Here is a 26,683-nt window from a genome sequence, read left to right as displayed (position 1 = left end):
AAAAAAATTGTAAACCTCTAGCCAGCCTTCTCAAAAAGAAGACTCAAATAGTCTTTGAGAGGACTCAAATAGATAAAGTCATGAATGAAAATGGAATTATTATGCCCAGTCCCTCAGAAATACAAGCAATTACCAGGGAATACTGTGAAAAATTATATGTCAACAAACTGGACAACCTGGAAGAAATGGACAATTCCTAAACACCACCCATTCCAAAATTTCAAACAGGAAGAAATAGAAAACTTGAACAGACCCTTAATCAGCGAAGAAATTGAATGAGTTACAAAAATCTCCCAACAAATAAGTCCAGGACCAGATGGCTTCTCTGGGGAATTCTAACAGACATGTAAAGCAGAGATCATACCTATCCTTCTCAACCTGTTCCAAAAAATAGAAAGGGAAGGAAAACTTCCAGACTCATTCTATGAAGCCAGCATTACTTTGATTCTGAAACCAGACAGAGACCCAGCAAAAAAAGAGAACTACAGGCCAATATCCCTGATGAATATGGATGCAAAAATTCTCAACAAGACACTGGCAAATCGAATTTAACAGCATATAAAAAGAATTATTCACCATGATCAAGTGGGATTCATTCCTGGCTGCAGGGCTGGTTCAACATTCGCAAATCAACCAATGTGATACATCACATTAATAAAGAAAAGATAAGAACCATATGATTCTGTCAATTGATTCAGAGAAAGCATTTGACAAAATTCAGCATCTTTTCTTAATAAAAACCCTCGAGAAAGTCGGGATAGAAGGAACATACTTAAACATCATCAAAGCCATTTATGAAAAGCCGATAGCTAATATCATCCTCAATGGGGAAAAACTGAGAGCTCTCTCCCTGAGATCAGGAACATGACAGGGATGACACTCTCACCGCTGTTGTTTAAGGTAGTGTTGGAATTTCTAGCCTCAGCAATCAGACAACACAAGGGAATCAAAGGCATCAAAATTGACAAACATGAGGTCAAACTTTAACTTTTTTCAGATGACATATTATACATGGAAAACCCTATAGACTCCACCAAAGGTCTGCTAGAACTGATACATGAATTCAGAAAAGTCACAGAATACAAAATTAATCTACAAAAAAACAGTTGCATTCTTATACACTAATAATAAAGCAACAGAAAGAAACTGATCCCATTCACAATTGCACCAAGAATCATACAATACCTAGGAATAAACCTAACCAAGGATGTACAAGATGTGTATGCTGAAAATTATAGAAAGCTTATGAAGGAAATTGAAGACCATATAAAGAAATGGAAAAACATTCCGTGCTCATGGGTTGGAAGAATAAATATTGTTAAAATGTCAATACTACCCAAAGCAATCTACACATTCAATGCAATCCCAATCAAAATTGCACCAGCATACTTCTAAAAGCTAGAACAAGCAATCCTAAAATTTGTATGGAACCACAAAAGGCCCCGGATAGCCAAAGTAATTTTGAAGAAGAAGACCAAAGCAGGAGGCATCACAATCCCAGATTTTAGCCTCTACTGCAAAGCTGTAATCATCAAGACAACATGGTATTGGCACAAAAACAGACACATAGACCAATGGAATAGAATAGAGACTCCAGAATTGGACCCACCAAAGTATGGCCAACTAATCTTTCACAAAGCAGGAAAGAATATCTTATGGAAAAGAGACAGTCTCTTTAATAAATGGTGCTGGGAGAACTGGACAGCAACATGCAGGAGAATGAAACTAGACCCCTTTCTTACACCACTCACAAAAATAAACCCAAAATGGATAAAGGACCTGAATGTGAGACAGGAAATCATCAAAACCCTAGAGGAGAAAGCAGGGAAAAACTTCTCTGGCCTTAGCCGCAGCAATTTCGTACTTGCCACATCTCCAAAGACAAGGGAATTAAAAGCAAAAATGAGCTATTGGGACCTCACGAAGATAAAACGCTTCTGCACTGGAAAGGAAACAATCAACAAATCTAAAAGGCAGCCAACGGAATGGGAAAAGATATTTGCAAATGACACATCAGACAAAGGGCTAGTATCCAAATCTATAAAGAACTCACTAAACTCCACTCCGGAAAAGCAAATAATCCAGTGAAGAAATCGGCAGAAGACGTGAATAGACACTTCTCTACAGAAGACATCCAGATGGCCAACAGGCATATGAGAAGATGCTCAACGTCACTCCTCATCAATGAAATACAAATCAAAACCACACTCAGATACCACCTCACGCCAGAGTGGCTCAAATGAACAAATCAGGAAAATACAGATGCTGGAGAGGATGTGGAGAAATGGGAACCCTCTTGCACTGTTGGTGGGAATGCTAACTGATGTAGCCACGCTGAAAAAGTGTGGAGGTTCCTCAAAAATTTTTTAAAAAAATGTACCCTATGACTCATTAATAGCACTGCTAGGAATTTATCCCAGGGATACAGGAGTACTGATGCATAGGGGCACTTGTACCCCAATGTTTATAGCAGCACTTTCAACAATAGCCAAACTATGGAAACAGCCTAAATGTCCATCAACGGATGAATGGATACAGAAATTGTGGTTTATATACACAATGGAATACTACTTGGCAATGAGAACGAATGAAATATGGCCTTTTGTAGCAATGTGGATGTAACTGGAGAGTGTTATGCTAAGTGAAATAAGTCATACAGAGAAAGACAGATACCATCTATTTTCACTCTTATGTGGATCCTGAGAAACTTAACAGAAGACCATGGGGGAGAGGAAGGAAAAAAAAAGTTAGAAAGGGAGGGAGCCAAACCATAAGTGACTCTTACAAACTGAGAATAAACTGAGGGTTGATGGGGTATGGGAGGGAGGGGAAATTGGGTGATGGGCATTGAGGAGGGTACCTGTTGGATGGAATGAGCCCTGGTTGTTGTATGGAAACCAATTTGACAATAATTTTCATATTTAAAAAATAATAATAATAAATAAAAGACAGTAAGGAGAGATCTAGGCCTGTAGACTTATATCACGGACACATTGATCTATAAAAGAGCCCAAGTCCACATTGTACAGGTACTGAAGTGATCTTGTCAAGGTCACACAGCAAGGTAGTTTTAGTACTAAGACTGGAATCTAGATCTAGTCACTCCATTTTATTACTCTTCCATCACTGCCTCCTCAGTTTGACATTGTAGTTTTACTGTGGCAAATTAGAGATAAGAGAGAATGTTGGAATCTTTCACTCAAGAAATCCCTTTGCTGTGACTTCAAAGTTTTATTTTTAATGAATCATCAAGAAGGAGACTAAGAATGCAAGGCTAATGATGTTTCCTTTCTAAGGCCTTGGGGGTGATGTCCATTTGGATGTGGCTGTTAGTTGGAAAGGAATGGGATTCATATTTTAGTGGGCATTATCTGGTTCTCTCATCAAGAAAAGCGATAGCTCTAAAATGGACAGTTTTGGGTAGAAGTGTTTTTTTGCACAGACTGCAACATACACTTCTTTTCCAACACCACCTCTACCATACAGTAGAAATGGTATGCCATTGTCAACTCTGGTAATCTTTGATCTACAGTAACCAAGTAGCATAATTTGACCTATTGATTCCTAACTCTGACTACACATAGCATCACTTGAGGAGCTTTTAAAAACACCCATACCTGGGACTCCTGAGTGGCTCAGTTGGTTAAGTGACCAACTCTTGATTTTAGCTCAGGTCATGATCTTGCAGTCGTGAGATTGGGCCTGCATCAGGCTCTGAGCTGAAAATGGAACCTGCTTAAGGCTCTCATCCTTTCTCTCCTTCTCTCTCTCTCTCTGTCTCTCCCTCCTTCCCTCCCCCTCTGTCCCTCTACCCTGCTCGTTTTCTCTCTCAAAAAAAAAAATAAAGCAAAATTAAAATTAAAAAAAAATTCCTATACCCTAGTCCTACCCCAATCAATTAAACCAGAAGTTTGGGGGATGGACCCCAGGTACTGTATGATTTTAATGTTCCCAGTGTGTAGCCAGGTTTGAAAACCACTGGTACTGGTACTACATTGACTTAAGAAATCACATGTACCTGATTCTATTGCCAATTACCTATGAAGTTATGTCTCATCTGTCTGTCTCTGTTTCTCAACTGTAGAATAGGGATAATACTTTCTACCTTGGAAGGTTATGACCAGTGTTAAATGAGAATGTATGCATAAAGTACTAAGTACAGGATCTCAGTATCTAGAATGGAGCAGGTATTCAATAAATGATGGCTAAATTTTTAACAGTTATTACCATTACTTTATTTTTGCCATTTATAATTTTATATGCCTCAAATAACAAACAGCAGACACTAAGAAGAACAGTGGGTACAGCAAAAAGAGATGGGGATTTCAATTCTCACTCTATTACTTACCTAACTATGTGACTTGGGGTGAATTAGTTCACCTTTCTGAACCTCAGTTTTATTCTCTATGAAATGGAGATGATAAGACCCATAACATCTTCCCTCCCAAGCTTATTGTGAACATCAAATAATTATCTGGAAGAATGCTTTGAATGCTATAAACTGTGTTAGAAAAATCAATTATTATAATTTTGGTCATTTTTTTAGCTGAAATTCTCTGTGCCCAGCCTGCTGTTAAGGGGAATGGCATGTTCAGAAATGTAAGATGTAGTCTATATGGGGAGACAGAATTTGTATGTGTATACACAAATAATTCCTCCATTAGGACACCAATCACACTGTATTGTCATTAGCTCTTTTCATCCATGTCTCCCTCACCAGAATGGCTACCTGGGTAAATTTAAAAAGAACCACAAGGCAATATATAAGCACTTAATGAGTGTTTACATGAATGTAAATCTGCTATGCCACCTGAAGTGTTCAGAGGTATGAGATTTGACCTGAGTTTTAAGGGATGGTTACAATACAGATAAGACATGAGAACTGGGGCATGTATCAGGTAGGAATCAAAAGAGAGTCTAACATTAACTTATCCATACTCTATGCTAGGCATTCTAAACAGACTATCTAGTTTAGTCCTTACAACTCCTCTGCTGAGGAGAGGTTATTGGACTCACTTCCCAGGTGAAGACATTGATGGTCAAAGGGGTGAAATAACTCTCCAGAGTCCCATAGCTTGGAAGTAGCAGAACAAGGTCTCAAAATCAGGCTTACCCAACTCCAGATTTTTGTACTTTCCACTATACCATACTGTCTCACACAGAAATAAGACTCAAGGGCTTGATTTGATAGGGCAGTGAGGAGTCCAGTTTGACTAGAGTAGAGCTTGAAGATAAGGTCCAGAGTTGCTGCCTGGGTTCATAATTTGGGACTAGCTCATAAAGGGCCTTGAATTTATATTAAGGAATTTGAACTTTGTCCTGTGCATTTTATAGCCATGGAAAAGAACTATAAGAAGAAAAACTGTTAAAATACTTAAGGTAAAATATGTAACAGTATTAAAAATTATAACAGTAAGTAATAAAGTAATAATTAAAGTAATAGATTAAGTTAATTTTTTTATATTTGCCTTAATATTTTTAACTGATTAATTTATTGTTGAATTTATATCCAAGTTAGTTAGCATATAGTGCAACGATGATTTCAGGAATAGATTTCTTAATGCCCCTTACCCATTTAGCCCATCACCCCTCCCACAATCCTTCTGGCAACCCTCTGTTTGTTCTCCATATTTAAGAGTCTTTTATGTTTTGTCCCCTTCCCTATTTTGGTATTATTTTTGCTTCCCATCCCTTATATTCATCTGTTTTGTATCTTAAATTCCTCATATGAGTGAAGTCATATATTTGTCTTTCTCTAATTTCACTTAGCATAATACCCTCTAGTTCCATCCACATAGTTGCAAATGGCAAGGTTTCATTCTTTTTGATTGCTGAGTAATATGCCATTATATATATATATATATATATATATATATATATATATATACACACACACACACACACACACACATATACATATACATATGCATATATATACATATACATATACATATACATATACATGTGTATATATAATGGCATATTACAAGAAGATGTGATATATATATATATATATATATATATATATATATATATTCTTTATCCAGTCATCCATCAATAGACACTTGAGCTCTTTCCATACTTTGGCTATTGTCGATAGCACTGCTCTAAACATTGGGGTGCATGTGCCCCTTTGAAACAGCGCACCTGTATCACTTGGATAAATACCTAGTACTAAAATTGCTGGGTCATAGGGTAGTTCAATTTTTAATTTTTTGAGGAACCTCCATACTGGTTTCCAGAGTAGCTGCACCAGTTTGAATTCCCACCAGCAGTGCAAAAGAGATCCTCTTTCTCTGCATCCATCACCAACATCAACATTGTTGCCTGAGTTGTTAATGTTAGCCATTCTGACATGTGTGAGGTGGTATCTCATTGTGGTTTTGATTTGTATTTCCCTGATGTTGAGTGACGTTGAGCATTTTTTCATGTGTCTGTCAGCCATCTGGATGTCTTTGGAGAAGTGTCTATTCATGTCTTTTGCCCATTTCTTCACTGGATTATTTGTTTTTTGGGTGTTGAGTTTGATAAGTTCTTTATAGATTTTGGATACTAACCCTTTATCTGATGTGTCATGTGCAAATATCTGCTCCCATTCCATCAGTTTCCTTTTAGTTTTGCTGATTGCTTACTTCGCTGTGAAGAAGCTTTTTTATTTTAATGGGGTCCCAATAGTTCATTTTTGCTTTTGTTTTCCTTGCCTCTGGAGACATGCTGAGTAAGAATTTGCTGCGGCCAAGGTGAAAGTTTTTGCCTGCTTTCTCCTGGAGGATTTTGATGGCTTCCTTTCTTACGTTTAGGTCTTTCATGCATTTTGAGTTTATTTTTGTATGGTGTAAGAAAGCAGTCCAGGTTCATTTTTCTGCATGTTGCTGTCCAGTTTTCCCAGCAGCATTTGCTGAAGAGACTGTCTTTATTCCATTGGATAGTCTTTCCTGCTTTGTTGAAGATTATTTGGCCATAAATTTGTGGGTCCATTTCTGGGTTCTATATCCTGTTCCATTGATCTATATGTCTGTTTTTGTTCCAGTACCATACTGTCTTGATGATTACAGCTTTGTAATACATCTTGAAGTCTGGGATTGTGATGCCTCCAGCTTTGGTTTCCTTTTTCAAGATTCCTTTGAACATTTGGGGTCTTTTCTGGTTCCATACAACTTTTAGGATTGTTTGTTCTAGCTCTGTGAAGAATTCTGTGGTTATTTTGACAGGGATTGCATTGAATACGTAGATTGCTTTGGGTAGTATTGACATTTTAACAATATTTGTTATTCCTATCCAGGAGCATGGAACACTTTTTTAAATTTTTTGTGTGTCTTCTTCAATTTCCTTCATCAGCTTTCTATAGTTTTCAGCATACAGATCTTTTATATCTTTGGTTAGGTTTATTCCTAGGTATTTTATGACTTTTGGTGCAATTGTAAATGGGATCGATTCCTTGAGTTCTCTGTTACTTCATTATTGGTGTTTAGAAATGCAACCGATTTCTGTGCATTGATTTTGTATCCTGTGACTTTGCTGAATTCATGAATCAGTTCTAGCAGTTTTTTGGTGAATTCTTTCCGGTTTTCCATATACTGTATCATGTTTTGAAGAGTGGAAGTTTGTTTTGAAGAGTGTTTGTTTTGAAACACTCTTTGTGTTTGTATTGAAGAGTGTAAGTTTGACTTCCTCCTGGCTGACTTGGATATTTTTATTCTTTTGTTTTGCCTGCTTTCTGAGGCTAAGACTTCCAATACTATGTTGAATAACAGTGGGGAGAGTGGACATCCCTCTTGTGTTCCTGACCTTAGGGGGAAAGCTCTCAGTTTTTCCCCATTGAGGACAATATTAGCGGTGGGTCTTTCATATATGGCTTTTATGACTTGAGGTATCATCCTTCTATCCCTACTTTCTTGAAGGTTTTTATCAAGAAAGAATGCTATATTTTATCAAATGCTTTCTCTGCATCTATTGAGAGGATCTTGTTCTTGTTCTTGTTCTTGATCTTGTTCTACTTCTTCTCCTTTCTTTTTTTGATGTTATGTATCTATAACATTGCTTGTTTTGCAGATATTGAACCAGCCCTGCATCCCAGACATAAATCCCACTTGGTCGTGGTGAATAATTTTTTTTATTGTATTGTGGGATACGATTGGCTACTATCTTGTTGAGGATTTTTGCATCCATGTTTATCAGGGAAGTTGGTCTATAGTTCTTCTTTTTAGTGGGGTCTTTGTCTGGCTTGGGAATCAAGGTAATGCTGGCTTCATAGAATGAGTGTGGAAGTTTTCCTTCCATTTCTATTTTTGGAAGAGCTTCAAAAGGATAGGTGTTAACTTTTATTTAAATGTTTGGTAGAATTCTCCTGGAAAGCCATCTGGCCCTGGACTCTTGTTTTTTGGGAGATTTTTGATTACTAATTCGATTTCTTTCCTGGTTATTGGTCTGTTCAAATTTTATATTTCTTCCCTGTTTCATTGTGGTAGTTTATATGTTTCTAGGAATTTGTCCATTTCTTCCAGATTGCCCATTTTATTAGCCTATAATTGTTCATAATATTCTTCTATTATTGCTTATATTTCTGCTGTGTTGGCTGTGATCTCTCCTCTTTCATTCTTGATTTTATTTATTTGGGTCCTTTTTCTTTTTGATCAAACTGGCTAGTGGTTTATCAATTTTGCTAATTCTTTCAAAGAGCCAGCTTCTGGTTTTATTCATCTGTTCTACTGGTTTCGATAGCATTAATTTCTGCTCTAATCTTTATTATTATCTTGTCTTCTGCTGATTTTGGTTTTATTTGCTGTTCTTTTAACAGCTCTTTAAGGTGTGTAAGGTTAGGTTGTGTATCTGAGACTTTTCTCCTTCTTCAGGAAAGCCTGGAGTGCTATGTATTTGGTCTGTGCTGGAGAATGTTTCATGTGCACTGGAGAAGATTGTGTATTCTGCTGCTTTAGGATGATATATTCTATATATATCTGATCCAGTGTTTCATTCAAAGCCAGTGTTTCCTTGTTGATTTTCTGTTTAGATGATCTGTCCATTGCTGCAAGTGAGGTGTTGAAGTCCCCTACTATTATGGTATTTTATCAATGAGTTTCTTTATGTTTGTGATTAATTGACTTATATGTTTGGGCTCTGTCACGTTTGGAGCATAAATGTTTACAATTGTTACATCTTCTTGGTGGATAGACCCTTTAATTTTGATATAATGTCCTTCTTTATCCCTTGTTAAAGCCTTTATTTTCAAATCTAGATAGTATGATGTAATTATGGCCACTCCAGCTTTATTTTGGGGACCATTAGCATGGTAGATGGTTCTCCATCCCCTTACTTTCAATCTGAATGTGTCTTTATGTGTAAACTGGGTCTCTTATAAACAGCATATAGATGGATCTTGTTTTCTTATTCATTCTGTTACTCTATGTATTTTGATTGGAATGTTTAGTCCATTGATGATTACAGTGAGTACTGAAAGATAGATTAGAGTGAGTACTGAAAGATATGAATTTACTGCCATTATGTCGTCTGTAGAGTTGGAGTTTCTGATGGTGTTCTATGTTCCCTTCTAGTCTTTGTTGCTTTTGGTCTTTTGGGGTTGTTTTTCATCTTTTCTCCCATTCATAGAGTCCCCCTTAAAATTTCTTGCAGGGTTGGTTTGGTGGTCATAAACTCCTTTAATTTTTGTTTGTCTGGGAAACTTTTTATTTCTCTTTCTATTCTGAATGATAGCCTTGCTGGATAAAGAATTCTTGGCTGCATATTTTTCCGATTCAGCACATTGAATATATGCTGCCACTCCTTTCTGGCCTGCCAGCTTTCTGCGGATAGGTCTGTTGCAGACCGTATCTCTCTTCCCTTGTAGGTTAAGGACTTTTTTTCCCCTTGCTGCTTTCATGATTCTTTCTTTGCCTGAGTATTTTGTGAATTTGACTATGATATGCCTTGCTGATAGTCGGTTTTTGTGGACTCCAATGGGAGTTCTTTGTGCTCCCTGGATGTTGATGTCTGTGTCTTTCCCCAAGTTAGGAAAGTTTTCCACTATGATTTGCTCACATAAACCTTCTACCCCTTTTCCTCTCTTTTCATCTTCTGGGACTTATATGATTCTGATATTTCTTTTCAATGTGTCACTGAGTTCTCTAATTTTTATATCATGCTCCTTTGCCTTAGTCTCCCTCTTTTTTTTCCTGCTTCATTATTCTCCATAAGTTTGTCATCTATATCAGTGATTTTCTGCTCTGACTCATCTACCCTTGCCACCATGGCATCCATTTGGGATTGCAGTTTAGTCATTGCATTATTTATTTCATCCAGTCTGACTAGCTTTTACTTCTTTTATCTCTGCAGAAAGGGATTCTAATCTATTTTCATCCACAGCTAGTATTCTTATTATCATGATTCTAAATTCTTGTTCAGTCATCTTGCTTGCACCTGTGTGTATTAAGTCCCTGGCTGTCATTTCTTCCTGTTCTTTCTTTTGGGGTGAATTCCTTCGTTTAGTCATTTTGAAGGTAGAGAAGTAATTAATAAAGTAAAAAAATAAAGGGGTGCCTGGGTGGCTCAGTCGGTTGAGCATCCCACTTCAGCTCAGGTCATGATCTCATGGTTTGTGAGTTCAAGCCCCATGTCAGGCTCTGTGCTGACAGCTCAGAGCCTGGATCCTGCTTCAGGTTGTGTGTCTCCTCTCTCTGCCCCTCCCATGCTCATGCTCTGTCTCTCTCTGTCTCTCAATAATAAATAAACATTAAGAAAAAAATTTTTAAGTAAAAAAACAACTAAAAATTAAACAAAACAATACAAAAAATCAAATAAATGAGGCTGGATTCTGGGTGTGTTTTGGTCTGGTTGTTGAAAAAATTGATAGATTAGAGAAAAAAGGAAAAGAAAAAAAGAGTGGAGGAAGGAAAATGTTTGAAAGTTTGGAAAAATGAATGCAATAAATAGAATAAAATGAAATGATGGAAGTAAAATAGAACATAAAAATTTTCAAAAAAGTTAAAAAAATAGAAAAAACTTAAAGAAAATTTTTTAGTAAAAATGGAAAATAAAAATAATTTTTTTTCTTTCTGTATTCAAGAATAAAAAAGAAAAAAGAAAAAGAAAAGAAAATCTAATAGATGGCCCAGCAAACAGAAACAAATATGATTTAATTACATCTGGTTTCCCCTAGAAGTCAAAGTATGAAGCACTTTATAGTCCGTAAACTAAGCAGGCGAAGACACTTGTGGTGTTTCTCAAGATCGTGGTGGACCAGTTGGGTGGGGTTTAGTGTAACAGCTCTGTTCTCCACTAGGTGGTGCTGCTTAGCTTAATGTGGTGGATTGTTGTGGCATGTGTAGGCGTGGTCACCCAGCTACCCAGTCTCTAGTATCGGAACTCTGTGCTCTCCCCACCCAGCAATCAAGCAGCTCTCTTTTGTCTCCAGCTTCCGTCCACTCCTCACTTCTACACTGTCCATGACCAAACTGTCAAGCTACCAGGCTGCACCTCCCTCCTGAGTTTTATTTCAGATGGGGCTGTGTTTCCCAACCCCTCACTTCTGAGGGACTGCAGCTTTGACCCTTTATGCCACTCTGGGAGAGGGTCTCACTAAGCAGTGGCCATGTCCCGGCCTGCCCTCAGGAATATTCACAAGATTGTGCCACTGCCTATGCCGAGAGACTACAGCCAGGTGCCAGCCTGCCCCAGAAAAAGTACTTGTGATCATGTACCAGCAGCATTTTAGGGATTATGGCAAATCACAACACACATCTGGTGCCAGGCTTCACCCTTAACCTCCTCTCTAACACCAATCAATGTGGCCATTCTCTGGGTCTTCTGGGACCTTTGACAGTGGGTTGGCCACACTGCCTCTACTAAATGTCCTCCCAACAGGGGAACATCCTCTCTGCGTGTGGCCTGAGGACCCTTTAGACCTTGCTCTCCACTTCCAGGGATTTGCCCTTCCCACCAGAGCACCTCCAGGTATTGAGCTGCAGAGTTTAAGACTCTGTGCTCCCCCTGTTTATGGAATCTTAATAGAATTTAAACCCTCTCCTTTCTCCTTTCTCCCTTTTTTGCTCAGCCCCTGCAGCTGTTTTGACTCTTACTTTTCTCTGAAGCTGCTTTCGGGAGGGGGGTGTGCTTTTCTAATACTCTCCCCCTGTCTCCATCCTCTCTGCACAAGCAAAAACAGCTCCCTGATCTCTGAGGCTTCTCTCTTCCCCAGTTCACCTCTCTGCACCACATACCTGCTGAATTCTGTGGTTCAGGTTGTGCAGATTTTTGTGTTAATCCTAAAATCAGTTTTCTAGGTGTACAAGGTGGTTTAGCATTGATCTAGCTGCATTTCAGGGATGAGAGACTAAAAAAAAAAAAAGCTTCCATGCTGTTCTGCCATCTTGTCCCCTCCTCTACCTTAACGTTTTATAGAAGAAAACTTGAAAGTATCAAGATGTCCTTTTAAAAAATGAATAAATATCAAGGTCTACTGACACAATTTTTATTACTTTTTTTAGCTTTTATTTAGCTTCCATTTATATAACATACACTGTAATATTAGTTTCAAGTGTACAACTTAGTGATTCAACACTTATATATGATGCCCTGTGCTCACCAAAACAAGTACACTCCTTAATCTCCATCACCTATTTCACCCATCCCCCTACCTACCTCACATCCAGTAAAACCTCAAGTTTGTTCTCAGGGTTAAGAGTCTGTATCTTTGTGTACCTCTCAATTTTCTTGCCATGATCGCTTGTTTTGTTTCTTAAATTCCATGTATGAGTGCTATCATATGGTATTTGTCTTTCTCTGACAGACTTATTTCACTTGGCAAAATAATCTGTAGCTCCATCCACATCATTGCAAATGGCAAGATTTCATTCTTTTTTATGACTAAGTAATATTATATATATATATATCTCACCTCTTTTCTTCCCAAATTTTTCTTTAAATTCCAATTAGTTAACATACAGTATGATATTAGTTTCAGGTGTACAATTTAGTGATTCAAAACTTAGATATGACACCCTGTGCTCATCATAACATAGGCACTCATTAATCTCCATCACCTATTAAACACATTCCCACTCAATAACCGTCAGTTTGTTCTGTATAAATTAAGAGTCTGTTTCTTGCTTTTCCTCTCCTCCCCCCCACCATGTTCATTTGTTTTGTTTCTTAAATTCCATATATGAGTGAAATAATATGGTTTTTGTCTCTGATTTATTTTACTTATCATAATACTCTCTACCTCTATCCACATTATTGCAAATTACAAGATTTCATTCTTTCTTATTGATGAGTATTATGCCATTGTAATATATATATCCATCCCACATCTTCTTTATCCATTCATTAGGGTATGGACATTTGGGCTCTTTCCATAATTTGGTCATTTTCTTATACTGCTATAAATATCAGGGTGAATGTATCCTTTCAAATTAGCATTTTTGTATAATTTGGGTAAATAACTAAGGGTGCAATTGCTACATAATCAGGTAGTTCTATTTATAAATTTTTTTAAAAATTTATTTTTAATTTTTTAAATGTTTATTTATTTTTGAGACAGAGAGAGACAGAGCATGAATGGGGGAGGGGCAGAGAGAGAGGGAGACACAGAATCTAAAGCAGGCTCCAGGCTCTGAGCTGCCAGCACAGAGCCCGATGCGGGGCTCGAACTCACAGACCATGAGATCATGACCTGAGCCAAAGTTGGAAGCTCAACCGACTGAGCCACCCAGGCTCAGCCCCTATTTATAAATGTTTAGGGAACCTCCATACTGTTCTCCAACGTGGCTGCACCAGTTCTCATTTCCACCACAGGGCAAAAGTGTTCCCCTTTCTGCATCCTCACCAACATATGTTGTTTCATGTGTTGTTAATTTTAGCCATTCTCACAGGTGTAAGGTGGTATCTCATCTTTGATTTGTCTTTCCATGATGATATGTGATATTGAACATCTTTTCATGCATATGTTGACCATATGGATGTCTTCTTTAGAAAAAAAAAGTGTATTCATGTTTCTGTCCATGTATAACTGGATTCTTTGGTTTTTGGAGTGTTGAGTTTTATAAGTTCTTTATATATTTGGGATACTAACCTTTAATGAGATATGTCATTATAGATAGATATGTCAAATATCTACTCCCATTCTGTAGATTGCCTTTTAGTTTTGATTGTTTCTTTTGCTGTGCAGAAGCTTTTTATTTTGATGAAATCCCAATATATCATTTTTGCTTTTGTCTCCCTTGCCTCAGGAGACATATCTAGTAAGAAGTCGCTGTGGATGATGTCATAGGGGTCACTGCCTGTGTTCTTCTCTAGGATTTTAATGGTTTCCTGTCTCACATTTAGGTCTTTCATCCATTTTGAATTTATTTTTGTGTATGGTATAATAAAGAGGACCAATTTCACTCTTTTGCATGTTGCTGTTAACTTTTCCCATTATCATTAAGAGACTGTCTTTTTTCCATTGGATATTATCTCCTGCTGTATCAAAGTTTAATCTACCATATAGTTGTGAGTTGATTTCTGGGTTTTCTATTCTGTTCTGTTGATCTATATGTCTGTTTTTGTGCCAGTACCATAATGTCTTCATATCTACAGCTTTGTAATATAACTTGAAGTCTGGAATTGTCATGCCTCCAGTCTGCTTTTCTTTTTCAAGGTTTGCTTAGCTATTCGGGGTCTTTTGTGGTTCCATACAAATTTTAGGATTGTTTATTCTAGCTCTGTGAAAAATGCTGGTGGTATTTTGCTAGGGATTGCATTAAATGTCTAGATTGCTTTGGGAAAAATAGACATTTTAACAATATTTGTTCTTCCAATCCATGAACATGGAATATTTTTTCATTTCTTTATGTCATCTTCAATTTCTTTCATAAATGTTTTATAGTTTTTGGATTACAGATATTTTACCTCTTCGGTTAGGTTTGTTCCTAGGTATCTTATGGTTTTGCAATTACAATTTGGATTATTCTTTTAATTTCTCTTTTCAGCTGTTTCATTATTGGTGTATAGAAATGTAACAGATTTCTGTACATTGATTTTGTATCCTGCATCTTTCCTGAATTTGTGTATAACATCTTGCAATATTTTGGTGGAATCTTTCAAGTTTTCTATATAGAGTATCATGTTATCTGCAAATAATGAACATTTTACTTTTTTTCTTGTCAATTTGGATGCTTTTGATTTCTTTTTATTGTCTGATTGCTGTGGCTAGGACTTGCCATACTGTGTTAAATAACAATGGTGAGATTGGGCATTCCTGTCTTCTTCCTGACCTTAGAGGGAAAGCTCTCAGTTCTTCCCCATTGAGGATGATATTAGCTTTAGCTTTAGGTTTTTCATATATGGCCTTTATTATGTTGAAGTATGATTCCTCTAACCCTACTTTGTTAAAGGTAACTATCATGAATGAATGTTGTACTTGGTGAAATGCATTTTCTCCACCAATGAAAGGATCATATGATTCTTATACTATCTTTTATTAATATGGTATATCACATAGATTGATTGGCAAATATTGAAACACCCTTGAAGCCCAGAAATAAATCCCACTTGATTATGGTGAATGTACTGTTTGATTCAGTTTGCTAGTATTTTATTGAGACTTTCTGCCTACATGTTCATCAGGGATATTGGCCTATACTCTTTTGTGGTGTAGTCTTTATCTGGTTTTGGTATCAGGGTGATGCTAGCCTCATACAATGAATTTGGAAGTTTACCTTCCTTTCTATTTTTTGGAATGTTTGAGAAGAATGGGTATTAATTAACTCCTTATTAAATATTTGGTAGAATTTCCCTGTGAAGCCATCTGGCTCTGGGCTTTTGTTTTTTGGGAGATTTTTTGATTACTGATTCAGTTTATTTGCTGGTTTATCACTCTATTCAAGTTTTCTGTTTTCTTCCTGTTTCAGTTTTCATAGTTTATGTTTCTAGGAATTCATCCATTTTTCTAGGTTGTCCAATTTGTTGACATATATTTTTTCATGATATTCCAGTTGTATTTCTGTGGTGTTGGTTGTTGTTTCTCCTCTCCCATTTGTGACTTTATTTATTGGGGTTCTTTCTTTTTTGGTAAGTCTGGCTCTAGGTTTTTTGTTTTATTATATTTTTTTAAAGAACCAGTTCCTGCTTTCATTGATCTGTTCTATTAGGTTTCTTTGATTCTATATCATTTATTTCTCCTTTAGCCTTTATTATTTACTCCCTTCTGTTTGCTATAGGCTTTTTTCTTGTTCTTTTTCTAGCTCCTTTAGGTGTAAAGTTAAGTTGTTTATTGGAGATTTTTCTTGCCTCTTGAGGTGGACCTGTATTGCTATCTCTTTCCTTCTTAGGACTGCTTTTGCTGCATCAGAAAGGTTTTGGGCCATTGTGTTTTCATTTTCATTTGTTTCCATGTATTTTTTATATCTTCTTTGATTTCCTGGTTGATCCATTCATTGTTTAGTTTAACACTCATGTATATGCTGAAGTTTAAACAGCATGCTGTTTAACACTCATGTATATGTGGTCTTTCCAATATTTTTCTTGTAGTTGACTTAAAGTTTCCTAGCGTTGTGTTCAGAAAATATGCATGATATGATCTCAGTCTTTTGGTACTTGGTGAGGCCTGATCTATGACCTGCAGAATGTCCCGTGTGCACTTGCAAAGAATGTGCATTCTGCTGTTTTAGAATGGCATGTTTTGAATATATCTGTTAAATCCATCTGATCCAGGGTGTCATTCAAAGCCATTATTTCCTTGTTGATTATCAGCTCAGATGATGTGTCCATTGATGTAAGTATGGGTGTTAAAGTCCTCTACTATTATTGTAGTAGTATCAACGAGTTCCTTTTTTGTTGTTGTTTTATATATCTGACTGTTCCATGTTGGGAGCATAAATATTTACAATTGTCAGATCTTCTTGTTGGATTTTCCCCTTTATTATAATATAGTGCCTTTCTTCAGTCTTTGGTTTAACATCTACTTTGTCCAACATAAATATTGCTACTCCAGCTTTCTTTTAACATCCATTTGCATGATAAAATTTTCTCCATCCCCTCACTTTCAATCTTAGGTGTCTTTTGGTCTAAAATGAGGCTCTTGTAGGGAGCATTTACATGGGTCTTGTTTTTTTTTTTTTTAAATTCATTCTGACACTCTCTGTTTTTTTCTTGGCATGTTTGGTCCATTTACATTCAGAGTAATTATTGATAGATATGTATTTAGTGTGATTTCATTATTTGTTTTATTGTTTCTGGAGATACTCTCTGTTCCTTTCTTGTCTTTGTCACTTTGGGTCTTTACTTTTTACCTAAAGAGTCTTCTTTAATACTTGCAATGCTGATTTAGTGGTCACAAACTCCTTTAGTTTTTGTTTGTCTGGGGAACTATTTAATTTTCCTTCAATTGTGTGTGATAGCCTTGATGGATAGAGTATTCATGGCTGCATGTTGTTCCCATTCAGCATTTTGAATGAATCATGCCACTCCCTTCCAGCTTGCCAAGTTTGTTAGAAATCTTCAGCTAGTCTTATGGGTCTTCCCTTGAAAGTTAGGAACTTCTTTTCTCTTGATGCTTTTAAGATTTTTTTAATTACTGTATTTTTCAAATTTATTATAATATATCTTGGTGTTGTCCAGCTTTTGTTGATTTTGATGAGACATCTCTGTGCCTCCTGGATCTGGATTTCTGTTTCGTTTCCTAGATTAGGGGAGTTTTAAGCTATGATTTCCTCAAATACATTTTCTGCCCCCTTCTCTCTCTTCTTCTTCTGTGACTCTTATAATGTAAATGTTATTACATTTGATGGAGTCACTGAGTTCCTTAAGTCTATTCTTGTGTTCCATAAGTCTTCTTTCTCTCTTTTGTTCAGCTTCATTATCTTCCATTATTTTGTTCTTTGTATTACTTATTCTCTACTTCTTCCAGCTTGTGGTTATTGCACAAGCATATTTCCAATGTCAGTGTTGCATTTTTCGTTTCTGACTGATGATTTTTTAACTCTTTTATCTCTGTGGTAAGGGTCTCCCTGAAGTCTCCCTATTCTTTCCTCCAGCTCAGCAAGTATCCTTATGATTGTTGCTTTAAATTTTCCATCAGGCATGTTACTTATATCTGTTTCACTTGGATCTGTGGCTTTGACCTTATCTTGTTGTTTCATTTGGGATAAATCCCTCCATCTTCACAGTTTTTTCTAAGTCTCTGTCTTCTTTGCTGTGTTAGACAATCCAGTCATGTTTTCTGTTCCTGAGAGTAATGGCTTTGGGAAGAAGAGGTCACATACTATCCATGGCCTGAAGCTCCAGGGAATGACTCTGGTATATGCTGAATGTTTTCTGTTGTTTTTTAAGTGCTCCATCATTCAGGCCAGTCCTCTGCAGACATTCTTCTTGCCCACATTGGTCAGTGTTTGGTCCCTGGTCTTAATGTGGTGAGGTTTAACTAGGTGTGCTCTGGTGTGCTCGTGAAATGAGACATGATACTACTTCCAATAGAAATGAAGCCCTGCAGAATCCTCTGGTCAAGATATGCAATGTGGACAGGGGTTTCTGCTGGGCCTCTAGGGAAGGGGCCCATTATGCTGTCAGTGATACAAGCTAGACCTAGAAGGGCAGTACCTCTAGAGCACAGGGGTGAGGGACCTGCTGTAAGCACGCTAGGAAGCTAGTGCTGGTGCTATGGTGCTTATTGCAGGTGGTTCTGTGTTTATGTTGAGGAGTGTGAGTAAGGAGAAATGGCACCAGCTATCTCCCTTGTCCTTGTAGAGGTACCTCCATGCATAATGTCTGTGAGGGAAGCACTCTGAGAAGCTCAAATAATCTTCCCCTATATGTCTCAGGTGCTTTTCAGATAGCTGTTTCCACACTATCAGACTCTGGGGTGTATACTGCCTTCTTTCCAGGAGGAGCGCAGTGGCTTCTGGGCTCTATCCCAGCCAAGCATGCTGACTTTTATAACTCCAGACTTTAGAAATAAGGTGGACAGGATAGGAAGATGGTGGCGTAGGAGGACGCTGAGCTCACCGCGTGTCCTGCTGATCACTTAGATTCCACCTACACCTGCCTAAATAACCCAGAAAACCACCAGAGGATTAGCAGAACGGAGTCTCCGGAGCCAAGTGCAGATGAGAGGCCCAAGGAAGAGGGTAGGAAGGGCGGCGAGGTGGTACATGCTCCACGGACTGGCGGGAAGGAGCCGGGGTGGAGGGGCAGCCTGCTAGACAAGCAGAGCCCCCGAGTCTGGCTGGCAAAAATGGAGGGGCCTGACGGAGTGTGTTCCGACAGCAAGCACGACTTAGCGTCTGGGAGGTCATAAGTTAACAGCTCTGCTCAGAAAGCGGGAAGGCTGGAGGACAAAAGGAGGAAGAGTGGCTGAGCCCCCAGACGACAGAGCTCACCTTGGCGGGGAACAAAGGCGCTCGCCAGCGCCATCTCCCTCGCCCATCCCCCAGCCAAAATCCCAAAGGGAACCAGTTCCTGCCAGGGAACTTGCTCGCTCCGCTCAAACACCCAACTCTGTGCTTCTGCGGAGCCAAACCTCCGGCAGCGGATCTGACTCCCTCCCGCTGCCACAGGGCCCCTCCTGAAGTGGATCACCTAAGGAGAAGCGAGCTAATCCTGCCCCTCCTGCCCCCATGCACCTTGCCTACCCACCCCAGTTAATACCCAGATCCCCAGCACCACAAGCCTGGCAGTGTGCAAGTAGTGCAGATGGGCCACGCCACCCCACAGTGAATCCCGCCCCTAGGAGAGAGGAAGAGAAGGCACACACCAGTCTAACTGTGGCCCCAGCAATGGGATGGGGGCAGATATCAGGTCTGACTGCGGCCCCACCCACCAACTCCAGTTATACACCACAGCAAAGGGGAAGTGCCCTGCAGGTCCTCACCACTCCAGGGACTATCCAAAATGACCAAACAGAAGAATTCCCCTCAGAAGAATCTCCAGGAAATAACAAAAGCCAATGAACTGATCAAAAAGGATTTAAATAATATAACAGAAAGTGAATTTAGAATAATAGTCATAAAATTAATCGCTGGGCTTGAAAACAGTATAGAACAGCAGAGAATCTCTTGCTACAGAGATCAAGGGACTAAGGAACAGTCACGAGGAGCTGAAAAACGCTTTAAACGAAATGCAAAACAAAATGGAAACCACGACGGCTCGGATTGAAGAGGCAGAGGAGAGACTTGGTGAACTAGAAGATAAAGTTATGGAAAAAGAGGAAGCTGAGAAAAAGAGAGATAAAAAAATCCAGGAGTATGAGGGGAAAATTAGAGAATTAAGTGATACACTAAAAAGAAATAATATATGCATAATTGGTATCCTAGAGGAGGAAGAGAGAGGGAAAGGTGCTGAAGGGGTACTTGAAGAAATCATAGCTGAGAACTTCCCTGAACTGGGGAAGGAAAAAGGCATTGAAATCCAAGAGGCACAGAGAACTCCCTTCAGACGTAACTTGAATCGATCTTCTGCACGACATATCATAGTGAAACTGACAAAATACAAGGATAAAGAGAAAATTCTGAAAGCAACAAGAGATAAACGTGCCCTCACATATAAAGGGAGACCTATAAGACTCGTGACTGATCTCTCTTTTGAAACTTGGCAGGCCAGAAAGGATTGGCACAATATCTTCAGTGTGCTAAACAGAAAAAATATGCAGCCGAGAATCCTTTATCCAGCAAGTCTGTCATTTAGAATAGAAGGAGAGATAAAGGTCTTCCCAAACAAACAAAAACTGAAGGAATTTGTCACCACTAAACCAGCCCTACAAGAGATCCTAAGGGGGATCCTGTGAGACAAAGTAGCAGAGACATTGCTACAAGCATAAAACATACAGACATCACAATGACTCTAAACCCATATCTTTCTATAATAACACTGAATGTAAATGGATTAAATGCACCAACCAAAAGACATAGGGTATCAGAATGGATAAAAAAACAAGACCCATCTATTTGCTGTCTACAAGAGACTCATTTTAGATCTGAGGACACCTTTAGATTGAGAGTGAGGGGATGGAGAACTATTTATCATGCTCCTGGAAGCCAAAAGAAAGCTGGAGTAGCCATACTTATATCAGACAAACTAGACTTTAAATTAAAGGCTGTAACAAGAGATGAAGAAGGGCATTATATAATAATTACAGGGTCTATCCATCAGGAAGAGCTAACAATTATAAATGTCTATGTGCCGAATACCGGAGCCCCCAAACATGTAAAACAATTACTCATAAACATAAGCAACCTTATTGATAAGAATGTGGTAATTGCAGGGGACTTTAACACTCCACTTACAGAAATGGATAGATCATCTAGACACACGGTCAATAAAGAAACAAGGGCCCTGAATGATACATTGGATCAGATGGACTTGACAGATATATTTAGAACTCTGCATCCCAAAGCAACAGGATATACTTTCTTCTCGAGTGCACATGGAACATTCTCCAAGATAGATCATATACTGGGTCACAAAACAGCCCTTCATAAGTTTACAAGAATTGAAATTATACCATGCATACTTTCAGACCACAATGCTATGAAGCTTGAAATCAACCACAGGAAAAAGTCTGGAAAACCTCCAAAAGCATGGAGGTTAAAGAACACCCTACTAACGAATGAGTGGGTCAACCAGGCAATTAGAGAAGAAATTAAAAAATATATGGAAACAAACGAAAATGAAAATACAACAATCCAAATGCTTTGGGACGCAGCGAAGGCAGTCCTGAGAGGAAAATACATTGCAATCCAGGCCTATCTCAAGAAACAAGAAAAATCCCAAATACAAAATCTAACAGCAAACCTAAAGGAAATAGAAGCAGAACAGCAAAGGCAGCCTAAACCCAACAGAAGAAGAGAAATAATAAAGATCAGAGCAGAAATAAATAAGATAGAATCTAAAAAAACTGTAGAGCAGATCAACGAAACCAAGAGTTGTTTTTTTGAAAAAATAAACAAAATTGACAAACCTCTAGCCAGACTTCTCAAAAAGAAAAGGGAGATGACCCAAATAGATAAAATCATGAATGAAAATGGGATTATTACAACCAATCCCTCAGAGATACAAACAATTATCAGGGAATACTATGAAAAATTATATGCCAACAAATTGGACAACCTGGAAGAAATGGACAAATTCCTAAACACCCACACGCTTCCAAAACTCAATCAGGAGGAAAGAGAAAGCTTGAACAGACCCATAACCAGCGAAGAAATTGAATTAGTTATCAAAAATCTCCTAACAAATAAGAGTCCAGGACCAGATGGCTTCCCAGGGGAGTTCTACCAGACGTTTAAAGCAGAGATAATACATATCTTTCTCAAGCTATTCCAAGAATTAGAAAGGGAAGGAAAACTTCCAGACTCATTCTATGAAGCCAGTACTACTTTGATTCCTAAACCGGACAGAGACCCAGTAAAAAAAGAGAACTACAGGCCAATATCCCTGATGAATATGGATGCAAAAATTCTCAATAAGATACTAGCAAATCGAATTCAACGGCATATAAAAAGAATTATTCACCATGATCAAGTGGGATTCATTCCTGGGCTGCAGGGTTAGTTCAACATTCGCAAATCAATCAACGTGATAAATCACATTAATAAAAGAAAAGAGAAGAACCATATGATCCTGTCAATCGATGCAGAAAAGGCCTTTGACAAAATCCAGCACGCTTTCTTAATAAAAACCCTTGAGAAAGTCGGGATAGAAGGAACATACTTAAAGATCATAAAAGCCATTTATGAAAAGCCCACAGCTAACATCATCCTCAATGGGGAAAAACTGAGAGCTTTTTCCCTGAGATCAGGAACACGACAGGGATGCCCACTCTTACCGCTGTTTTTTAACATAGTGTTGGAAGTCCTAGCATCAGCAAGGAGACAACAAAAGGAAATCAAAGGCATCAAAATTGGCAAGGATGAAGTCAAGCTTTCGCTTTTTGCCGATGACATGATACTATACATGGAAAATCCGATAGACTCCACCAAAAGTCTGCTAGAACTGATACATGAATTCAGCAAAGTTGCAGGATACAAAATCAATGTACAGAAATCAGTTGCATTCTTATACACTAACAATGAAGCAACAGAAAGACAAATAAAGAAACTGATCCCATTCACAATTGCACCAAGACGCATGAAACACCTAGGAATAAATCTAACCAAAGATGTAAAAGATCTGTATGCTGAAAACTGTAGAAAGCTTATGAAGCTTTCTTATAATTGAAGAAGATATAAAGAAATGGAAAGACATTCCCCGCTCGTGGATTGGAAGAATAAATATTGTCAAAATGTCAATACTACACAAAGCTATCTACACATTCAATGCAATCCCAATGAAAATGGCACCAGCATTCTTCTCAAAACTAGAACAAGCCATCCTAAAATTCATATGAAACCACAAAAGGCCCCGGATAGCCAAAGTAATTTTGAAGAAGACCAAAGCAGGAGGCATCACAATCCCAGACTTTAGCCTCTACTACAAAGCTGTCATCATCAAGACAGCATGGTATTGGCACAAAAACAGACACATTGACCAATGGAATAGAATAGAAACCCCAGAACTAGACCCACAAACGTATGGCCAACTCATCTTTGACAAAGCAGGAAAGAACATCCAATGGAAAAAAGACAGTCTCTTTAACAAATGGTGCTGGGAGAACTGGACAGCAGTATGCAGAAGGTTGAAACTAGACCACTTTCTCACACCATTCACAAAAATAAACTCAAAATGGATAAAGGACCTGAATGTGAGACAGGAAACCATCAAAACCTTAGAGGAGAAAGCAGGAAAAGACCTCTCTGACCTCAGCCGTAGCAATCTCTTACTCGATGCATCCCCAAATGCAAGGGAATTAAAAGCAAAAATGAATTACTGGGACCTTATGAAGATAAAAAAGCTTCTGCACAGCAAAGGAAACAACCAACAAAACTAAAAGGCAACCAACGGAATGGGAAAAGATATTTGCAAATGACATATCAGACAAAGGGCTAGTATCCAAAATCTATAAAGAGCTCACCAAACTCCACACCTGAAAAACAAATAACCCAGTGAAGAAATGGGCAGAAAACATGAATAGACACTTCTCTAAAGAAGACATCCGGATGGCCAACAGGCACATGAAAAGATGCTCAACGTCGCTCCTTATCAGGGAAATACAAATCAAAACCACACTCAGATATCACCTCACGCCAGTCAGAGTGGCCAAAATGAACAAATCAGGAGACTATAGATGCTGGAGAGGATGTGGAGAAACGGGAACCCTCTTGCACTGTTGGTGGGAATGCAAATTGGTGCAGCCGCTCTGGAAAGCAGTGTGGAGGTTCCTCAGAAAATTAAAAATAGACCTACCCTATGACCCAGCAATAGCACTGCTAGGAATTTATCCAAGGGATACAGGAGTACTGATGCATAGGGGCACTTGTACCCCAATGTTTATAGCAGCACTCTCAACAATAGCCAAATTATGCAAAGAGCCTAAATGTCCATCAACTGATGAATGGATAAAGAAATTGTGGTTTATATACACAATGGAGTACTGCATGGCAATGAGAAAGAACGAAATATGTCCCTTAGTAGCAATGTGGATGGAACTGGAGAGTGTGATGCTAAATGAAATAAGCCATACAGAGAAAGACAGATACCATATGTTTTCACTCTTATGTGGATCCTGAGAAGCTTAACAGAAACCCATGGAGGAGGGAAAGGAAAAAAAAAAAAAGAGGTTAGAGTGGGAGAGAGCCAAAGCATAAGAGACTCTTAAAAACTGAGAACAAACTAAGGTTGATGGGGGGTGGGAGGGAGGGGATGGTGGGTGATGGGTATTGAGGAGGGCACCTTTTGGGATGAGCACTGGGTGTTGTATGGAAACCAATTTGACAATAAATTTCATATATTGAAAATAAAATAAAATAAAGTAAAAAAGTATATAAAATTACTAGTAAATAAATAAATAAATAAATAAGAAATATGGTTTGGGCAGGGGTCTGCGCTGGTCTTCTTGGTGAAGGGCCTACCAAGCTGGAATTGAGGCAAGTTTTATTGAGAAGGTCAGTTGTTCCAGAGCACAAGAGTGTGGGACCTGGTTTAAGCAAGTTAGGCAGCCAGTGTAGGGCCAAGGTGCCGTCTGTAGTTGGCCCTGTGTTTGTACTGAGTGGCAAATGAGGGCAATGTTGATAGCAAGCTCCTCTGTCCTCAGAGAGGCATTTTCCTGAACTCTGACTCTCATGGAGGTACTCCAGGAAGAGGGAGTCATCTCCCCCAGTGTGCCCCAAGCATTCTTCAAATCACTTTTCCCATGCCATCTGACCCTTGGTTGTTTGCCTGCCATCTCTCCAGAATTAGGGCAGTACACTCAGGTCTCTATCACAGCCAAGCACACCAACATTTAACCCTCCCCTCCAGTTGCAAGAACTCATGAAAATCAGCTCCTCTAATTTTCCCAGTCAATGGCTTTGGGGAAATGTTCTCCTTGTGCATTTCCCTGTGCTCTCCTCTCTCTCTTGCCTTTCTTTATGATCATGCTCCTTCCCCTCTGCAGCACCTGCCATCTAATTTTTTCTCACAAACCATGTCTCTGCACCTCTACCTTCCTCAATGTGGCTTCTTCTCTGCCTTTAGTTGTGGAGTTTGTCAGTCTTCAGGTTGATTTCTGGGGTATTTATGATGATTTGATAGTTATCTAGCTGTGTTTGAGGGATGAAATGAGCCTAGAGTCCTCCTATTCTAGCGCCATCTTAGCTCCTCCATGCTAACACCCTTAGTTGCTCATATGTCTATTTCCCTATAATGTTCTGCAGGCCATAAGTACTTTTAGTGGTTTTTTTTTTCACTTAATATTTTAATTTTAACTTTTTAAATTATTTTTTAAAGTTTATTTATTTTTTGTAGAGAGAGAGATAGGGAGGGAAAAACAGAGAGAGAAGGAGAAAGAGAATCCCAAACAGGTTCTGCACTGTCAACTCAGAGCCTGACGTGGGTCTCTATCTCACAAACCTTGCGATCATGATCTGAGCTGAAATCAAGAGTCAGATGCTTAACCAACTGAGCCACCCAGGTGCCCCATTACTTAATATTATTTTATTTTATTTTTAATTTTATTTTTAATTTTTTTAACGTTTATTTATTTTTGAGACAGAGAGAGACAGAGCATGAATGGGGGAGGGGCAGAGAGAGAGGGAGACACAGAATCAGAAGCAGGCTCCAGGCTCTGAGCCATCAGCCCAGAGCCCGATGCGGGGCTCGAACTCACGGACCGCGAGATCGTGACCTGAGCTGAAGTCCGACGCTTAACCGACTGAGCCACCCAGGCGCCCCACTTAATATTATTTTAAATGCATGTATATTTTTTAACCTGCCCCAAATCCTTGTCAGTTCATGTGTAATATTTACTGGTTAAGTGCTTATAAAAATTGGTTTGCTTTTCTTTGTGCTGGGTCCGAGTATTTGCTATTAAGAAGCATGTTTTTGTTCTGAATGTTTTTCCTATTTTGGGGAGGGGTTAATTCCCTTGGGCCTATTCCCCAATGTGGATCAACTGGATCAATAAGTATAAACTATGTCTTATGTATGATTTTGCATCCACATTTTCCAGAATTCTTTATGGCTATGTAGACAGAATTAGCCTGGTGTACACTGCTACCAGCAATGTGTAAGTGCATCCATGTCATAAACTCCTGCCAGAACCATTTCATAAATAATTACATATATTTATTTTGTACTGACT

General features: G+C 38.5%; 1 protein-coding gene across 1 annotated transcript in view; it reads left to right on the top strand.

Moving 5' to 3' along the window:
- OPHN1 (oligophrenin 1) overlaps window positions 1–26,683 on the top strand; it is a 564,403-nt gene that overhangs the window by 520,903 nt on the left and 16,817 nt on the right. The window lies entirely within an intron of this gene.

The sequence above is a fragment of the Panthera tigris genome, chromosome X (genome assembly GCF_018350195.1).
Source record: "Panthera tigris isolate Pti1 chromosome X, P.tigris_Pti1_mat1.1, whole genome shotgun sequence".
NCBI classification, from domain to species: Eukaryota; Metazoa; Chordata; class Mammalia; order Carnivora; family Felidae; genus Panthera; species Panthera tigris.
Note: the sequence above shows the minus strand (reverse complement) of the source record. Positions and strands in the feature narration are given on the sequence as shown.